Source organism: Palaemon carinicauda, chromosome 2, assembly GCF_036898095.1.
Source record: "Palaemon carinicauda isolate YSFRI2023 chromosome 2, ASM3689809v2, whole genome shotgun sequence".
NCBI lineage: Eukaryota > Metazoa > Arthropoda > Malacostraca > Decapoda > Palaemonidae > Palaemon > Palaemon carinicauda.
In genome coordinates this window covers 98,859,473-98,867,768 of record NC_090726.1, presented here as the reverse complement: position 1 = coordinate 98,867,768, position 8,296 = coordinate 98,859,473, and the positions used below count along the sequence as shown (strand labels likewise).

General features: G+C 36.6%; 1 protein-coding gene across 2 annotated transcripts in view; it reads left to right on the top strand.

The window, feature by feature from the left end:
* LOC137619184 (uncharacterized) overlaps positions 1-8,296 on the top strand; it is an 814,382-nt gene that overhangs the window by 590,101 nt on the left and 215,985 nt on the right. The gene's annotated exons all lie outside the window — the stretch shown is intronic.

Here is an 8,296-nt window from a genome sequence, read left to right as displayed (position 1 = left end):
GGATTTCTCTGTCTGATCTAAGCATCCCTGGGATTGCTTATATATGACACTTAGCTACTTCCAGAAGATTCTAGGTCCGAGATCTGGAAGCATGGGGGGTTGGCCTAAAGGCATCAGAGTTATCAACTAGATAAAATTGTCAAGAGGCCAAACTAGTTTCAGGCAACTCTCCCTCTCAGCTGCTCTGCCCACCCATCATTCTCGTAAATAAAAAAAGAAGATACAATCTGACACTAGGATTTTCGAGATTCTTCCATAGCATATGGCAAAATAAGAATCGCATATTTTTCACAAACATGACACAATACCATATAAAAATGTAAAAATAAACATCTACATATGCCCTTGTTCATATCTCGCACAGATCACAGAACACTCTCAAACAGATTTACCTAAGACTTTGTAACAAAAATACGTGAAATAATAAGTTTACATATACTGAAGAATGAAAAATACAATAAAATTAGCAACGAAAGTCTACTGTAATTTACATAAAAACTTATACTTACATGAGAGGAACTCATCTTAAGAGCTGACTATTTATCTCTTCAATGTACATATGAAATATATAAATAAAATACATTAGTAAATTATTTACTCTACACTAGACCAGCTTCGTAAGAATATATATATATATATATATATATATATATATATATATATATATGTGTGTGTGTGTGTGTGTGTGTGTATATTTATACATATATATGTACATATATATATATATATATATATATATATATATATATATATATATATATATATAAATATATATATGTATATTTATACATATATATGTACATATATATATATATATATATATATATATATATATATATATATATATATCATCATCATCATCATCATCATCATTTCCTCCTACGCCCATTGACGCAAATGGCCTCGGTTATATTTGGCCAGTTATCTCTTTCTAGAGCTGTTAAATCAATATTTCTCCATTCATTATCTCTTACGTCCCACCTCATAATCCTCAGCCATGTAGGCCTCGATCTTCCAAGTCTTCTAGAGCCTTATAGAGCCTAGTTAAAAGCTTGTTGAACTAATTTTTTATGGGCAGTGCAAAGAGGTTAATTGGTAATGAATATACATACTTAGGACAGACAGTAAACGTTTCTCCAGGACACGTGATCGAAATTAAAAGAAGGATAAGCATGTGATAGACAGCATTTGGTAAACAAAATGAGTTTATGAGAATTAGAATGACACTTTCTCTATAAAGAAAAGTATTCAATGAGATGGACCCACCAGTATTAACTTATGCATCAGAAACTTAGAGCCTTACTAAAGCCTTAGAACATAAGCTACTTACAACTCAAAAAACTATGGAGATTATAACAGAAGCAGGGGAAGGAAGAAAAGATTGACAAACTAAGAAAGTTTGCAGGCATGGGCTGGCACAAAAAGACCAAAGACAGATGCAAGTTGAAGGACATATCTGAGGTCTTTGTTCGGCAGTGGATAAGAAATGGTTGATAATATAATATTTCTGCGATTGATATTATAAGAAAATTTCCGTCAGGCATCACGGGGTTCTAACACCCGGAACGACTATCGTGTATAATCAGGGACGTATCCTAAGATAACCATAGGTATCTGCACCCCGAATAGACCTTTCCCATTCTAATCCTCTAATGGGAAGGATAAGTGAGGAGCCGTTACATATCCTATCACCTTTCGGTGCTCCCATATGACCCTGTCGCTTCATTCCTTCTCCGCAGCTTTTTTGCTTCTGTATGATATTTTTGTGTGAGCTCTTTTCCCCTTTTTACGAAGATTTTCTTCGTATGTCAGCTTCCTCTTCTTCGTCAAAGTTGAGTACCTACCTCTCTTTGCCTTTTCTTTTAGCTGTTTTTGCTTTGGTTCCCTTCGGGGAGTTTTATTTTAGCTCTTGTGTGAGAGGAAGTCTGAGCGCTTCAAGTCCAGGTAGCCATGGCGTCGGGTTTCGTACCTGATTGCTTCTTTTTCGTGTTTACTTGTTTATTTGGTAAGTTTCATGTTAGCTAGTAGTTTTCTAGCATTACAATGCTTTGGGCTCTATTTTAAGTTAGCATTTACATTGCATTTTTATTATTTATGTCTTTTTGAGTTCTTATCAATTTCAGTTAGCCTAGCCTAGAGACAGTAAGTTGTTCGTTATACATGGACTCGCCGTTTTCGTTTTTGGTCTTTAGTTCTGGTTTCGTTGACAGTGGTCTCTTCCCTCGGGAAGGTTTTTACTCATTCATACCAGTCTCTGAGATTTTTGTCCCACTTGTTGGCGTTTCTCGGTACTCTTAGGCTCTTGGCCATTGTGCGAGATGCATCTCAATTCTCTCAGGGCTTGAAAGGTGCAGTTTTTAGGAGTTCCCCTTTGCAAAGGGTGAGCTCACTTATCTTGTTTAGTCGGTTTGCTGACTGTCTTACTGCCTTTTCTTTTAGATTCTGGGATGTTTCTTTTGACTTGCCGTATCCAGGCCTAGCCTATCCTTCGACGGCATGTTCGTTGGTCCATCATGCTACATTCATTCATATGTTCTCATGTTGGCTTATGGTAGTTCTATCGTGTTCCCCTTTGCGAAGGGTGAGTTTTTTCCTGTTGGTGCGCTGACAGTTGTGTACTCCTGTATCCTAGCCTATGAGAATTTTAGATAGAGTAATAGAAATTTTACTTTATGTCCTTACACCTCTCCATGGTGAGTCTTCGGGTTTCTGATATTGAACTTAATTTTATTTATAATGCTGTGTTTTTACTATTGTTGTGGTGAGGCCTAATCCCTTCGTAGTTCTGGTCTTATAGACCCGTCAGCTTACCCCTTTATGTAGAGCGAGTTGTCAGACTGATGGCATTGCCAGTACTCACGGCTTTGTCGTCTCCGACGGCATTTTTTTCTTGGGCATGCGATAGTGATACGCGATATCGCTATTTAAGGCAGTGTGGCCTGTACCGCCACAACCTTTGCTTACGGCATGATGTTTCTGTGGGAACTATTGTCATCTGACTTTGCTGCCATTCTTACCAACATTGCCGTTACTGACTGCAGATGAAGCCTCGTATAGGGGATTGTTCTTATGCCAATGCTGTTACCTAAGTGTGCCGTTAATAACAACAATTTTTTACCATGATGGCAAAGGTTTCCTTCCTTGGCGAATCCGTTGGGCCGCCATGCTAAATCCGTTCTTGATCTCCCATGGTTGGACTGAGCAGTTTTTTGGAGTTCCCCTTTGCGAAGGGTGATTTCTCCTTGTCGGTGTTCCGACTTACTTGTTCTGCCGTTCCATCATAGCCTCTGGGATTTCTCGATTTACCTGTGGCATCGACTTATTAGGCTTAGCCATTCTGCATTGGCTCATGATCTCTCATGTTAGGACTGCGCAGTCTTTTGGAACTCTACTTTGCGAAGGGTAATGTCATCATGTCGGTGCGCCGACTTACATGAATGTCTGCTATCTCTTAGCCTCTGAGATTTTTCGATTGGACGGCAGCTGCCGTCTCTGACGGCATGCCGTTTATTTCATTGCATGGGTATAGTTTCTCTTTTTATCATTGTCTTTCGGGGATGGACATAGCATGGAATTTATTATTATGTAACCTTCCATGGCCATCGGTAAGCCTCTCCCTGAGGGGTGAGCCACTGCCGTCTTAATACAGAAGGCCTGAGCATGCCGGCTGTGTGAGGGCTATGACGTAATAGCCTTTGTCGGTTGGTCCAAGCGGCAAGCGTTCAAACTCAGTCTGCAATCTGTCTTCATCCGAGCAATGCTCCCTTTGTGAATTGTATTCTATCCTCTAATATTGGATTTCATACTGGGTATTATGCAAGGTAAGAGTTATACATAGTTTACTTATTGGATTTACAGTAGTAATATAAAAATTTTGAGGTTTATAACTGCATTACCTGTCGGTTTATATACAAAAGCCGGTAATTCCAGCTTGGTATGTTTGAATATCTTGGCAAATGCCGTAAACTAAACATATTGCATTGCTACTTCACTTGTTATATAGTCATTAATAACACGATCTGCCACGAGAGGAACAGGGTGTAAGGCAGTATTACACTGTAGTGCAGTTTCAAACTGGGATGTGATGAAATTTTAAATTTACCGTCACTGTTTTGTATCTCATGTGGCCGTACGAGAACGCGGCAGTGTTTTTAATAATATAAAGGCAAAAGGCATAGGCAACAAATTTCTTATCATAATTCAACTCAATTTATTTTGTTTGATCGGTTACTAGTATTTTAAAGTTTGGATGAAGAATGTTTTCTCAAAAATTGTCTAACAATAACATAATCTGCCATAAAAGCAACAGGACGTAAGCAGGGTGACAAGATTCTGAAAATTTAAATAAAGGACACCTAAATTAATGGCGTAGGAAAAAAATTTCCGTGGGGGGGGGTGGCTGCGTTTGAAATGGTACTCTCGCAATTTCTGCGTATCTGAAAGCAAATTGCAGCATAAAAAAAAATGCAATTTGGGACGATTTTCATATGACCAATTGAAATTTTTACACAATGACTATCAACACCGGTAGGCCTACTTGGTTTAAATGCCAAAAACATACTGACGATGTTGATTCTTTTCAAAAAACTCAATCACAATATCTATCAAGTCAAGGCTATCGCTTTTCTAATCATACTATGTTTTTTTCTTACGATTTTGTATAGCTATAATTTGTTCGTCGGTTCCAATTTCACATTTTTAATTTCGTTTGATTGATAGTTCATAGAAGAAAATTATCTTATGTTTTAATTGATATGCAGTAATACTGCATTGGTTATAAATAAATCAAGGTTTCTAAAGTGCTTTTGTATTAGCAAAATACAGACATACACACACACACATATATATATATATATATATATATATATATATATATATATATATATATACATATATATATATATATATATATATATATATATATATATATATATATATATATATATATATTACTTAGGCGTTTTACTCACCGTTTATAATGAATAGGGAATGTCTTGGTGGCGTTCAAAACTGGAAGATAGCTTTTCTCCGGACGAACTGTCTTGCATAGTTTTCAGAATTACATCTAATTTCTGATGGAGCGTGTAAGCTTCACGAATTACTCTGCTTTGAATATGACATGACTTTCGTCGAGAACTGTCAATCTGACTGCAAAAAGTGAAAATGTATATTTCAGCGAAACAGTGGAGGGCATGCAATTTTTCAATTTTTGTCAATTAGTTTTGGATTTTCCAAATATTTTGGCATCAACATTTCCACCGTCATAGCCTATATATTAAAGTGTAATTCAATCACCCAGTGTAGTCCTGAAGAATCGAAACACGTGTTGACACGAAATAATATATAGAGTAACTTTAATGCAATATCCTGTTATTTTGAAAATTATCTGCAGGGCAGTTTTTCCGAAGAGAAGCTATCTTCCAGTTATGAAATCCATCAAGACATTGCCTATAAATTCTAAACGTAGAATAACATGCCCAAGTAGTAATATATATATATATATATATATATATATATATATATATATATATATATATATATATATATATATATTAGTGATGGGAAGAGTACTCGGAATCGAGAATCGAAAATATCGGAACTTTTTCTGGTATCAGAAACGGAGAATATACATTGAATTTCCTATTCTGAAAACGATTCTTTGGAATTCGTATGATTGCAACTTAAATTTATATTTAGTTTTGGATTTTGTTTGGTGACTTTAAAGTATCAGCATAATCTATAGATTTTAATATCTAGAGTATCATTATTTTTAAAGAAGTTGAGAACATTTACAGAAAAAAAGGTGCAACGCTAAATGGATGTGTGAAAAATTGACAAGAACAAGACGAGTTTGATACTTTAACAAGTTCAGTCACGTGCAGAGTTGCAAATTTGGCTGCTGTCTCGCGTAATTTTTTTATGATTTATTAAATACTGAAGCTTTGGAATTTTAACGTCATGCACGAAGATTAGTTTATAAGAACTATCACATGTCAAAAATATCCATACAACATTTACCGGTTCCTTCCACCCAAAAACGACAAGGGAAAATATAGCTAACGCCTGAAAAATGATGTGATAACCCAAGAAACGAAGCCGGGAACAAAATTATTTTAATAGAACATGAAATGTTCAAATATATTTCTTTGAAGAAAATAGAATCCTTTGCAGAGGGCGATTAAATAAAAATTAATTTCCTATCATGGGACTTTTTGCCGGAAAGTATTTGTCTGCACCTCCCTCTCCCTCCCTCTTCTGTTGGAAGCCAACGATTGGTTATTTAGTGTTGTTGGAGGGGTTATTTACTCGCAGAAAAGAAATCGACTGAAAGGTCAAACCAATGAATTCCTGTTATTACTTTAAAATCTAAGAGTTTTGGGATTTGAATATGAATAAATACCTTCATAAAATTTACCTCAATATCTTCTTTTTTAATCGTTTACCATTGTCATTTCATTTTATTTTATAAGAATCTTTTTTCCTTTTAGCTGTAACAAAACCATTTATATTCCTTCAAGATGGATAATTGATAAAAGTGCTTTGTCCGAAAAGTATTTGTTTCTTAAATTTTCAGGTAAAGTTTTTTAATGTGAATGAAATTTGCTCATGTGGTAGATCAGTAAGTACACTACTTAGGATGTGTATCTGGCATTTGGCCAATATATTATTGAATAATTTTACAGAGTTGCAATAACACAATGAGTCATAAAAAAATTAAAAAGAGAAAACTTTCAACACCTGACAACTAAGGTAATTTTGCAGGAAAGTTTGTCCCTATTTCAATATGTCATTTTGAAATGCTATGAATTGTTTGTAATTTCCCTTAAAATGCTGTCTTGTTGTGTGTAATATGTTTCATGTATGTTGCAGATTACTACTTTAATAAAATCTTAGGCTTTCAAGAATGTGATTATTGTTATTATTATAGTATGATAACGAGGTGAAAAATGTATTGCTATATTGTTATCATTACAGTATCATGACAATGAGGTAAAAATATATATTATTATGATTATTATTATTATTATTATTATTATTATTATTATTATTATCATTGTTGTTGTTGTTGTTGTTGTTATTATTTCAACCTGTTAATAAGGTGAAAAAATAATGCTCTGCCCTAGTCCAGGTCAATACTTGATGAATTTATGAAGTAACATAAATGGATTAAAACAGAAATAACTATTTCAACAGGTTTGTAGCAAGATTCATTATATTTAGAAAAGCACCATACCTGGTGTTAGAAGAACGTAGGTAGTCGATACTGTTAAAGGAACAGAGAAAAAATAAATAAATGAGGGTAAGTATGTCAGCAATAGAGAACTCGGTAAAGACGCCAGCCGTGACGTCATAATTCTGAGACCCAGGCCTTCTATATTGATACGGCAGTGGGTGAGCTATCTGACTGACGACAGTGCAGGTGTCTGCGGCTTTGCTGCCACCTTTTGGCTCACTGTCCTATCGTACATATACGGGCGATGCGTCGCTGCTTGCGGCAGTGCCTCCACTGGCGGCGCTGCCTTCAGCTACGGCATGGTTTTTTTCTACAGGAACCATTGCCATTTGTCTCTGTCGTTCTAGGCTCCTTTGTCCCTAACGGTGTTGCCGTTATTGGCGGCGGGGCTAGTACTGGTCTGAAGGAGGGGTTGACTGTGCCAGCGCCTTAAGTCACATAGAAGGATGGCGGCGACGATTTTACCCCCTAGCGATGCCGGTGCTTCCGACAACGCTGGTATATTTGGCGTACCTGCCTATGACAACGCCTGAATAACAGTTATGTCGCCACCTTTCGACACCCAAATATAGATTTTTCCTACTCAAAATCTGTTTTATAGTACCCGTTTTGGCGATATGTTGCTTCTTACGTCTGTGCTGCCACTGGTGACGGTGACATTGCCTATCTTTTAGGCAAGGTGTTTTCTGCAGAATCCCTTGACCGTTATCTCCGCCGCCCTTGGCCACTATTGCCACTGCAGCATTATCGTTTCTGGCAGCGGGGTTAGTACTAGCCTATGGGTGTGGATATTGGTGCCAGTGCCTTTGGGCACATAAGATGTTGGTGGCAATGCCCTTCCCCCCTGGGGTTGCCAGTACTTCCAGCAACGCCGGTACCTTTAGGGCACAAGCCTTTCTGCCCTTTTTTATCTGAGACTGCCTTACTTAACTAAGTTGAGTTCTCTATTTTTTTAGGTGAATTTTACTACAGGTTAACATAAAAGCCTTACTCCTTTGACGTTTAAGGTTTCTTTATGTAGGTCGGGCCTGGGAATTCCCTCTACGAAAAGGTTTTAGGCTC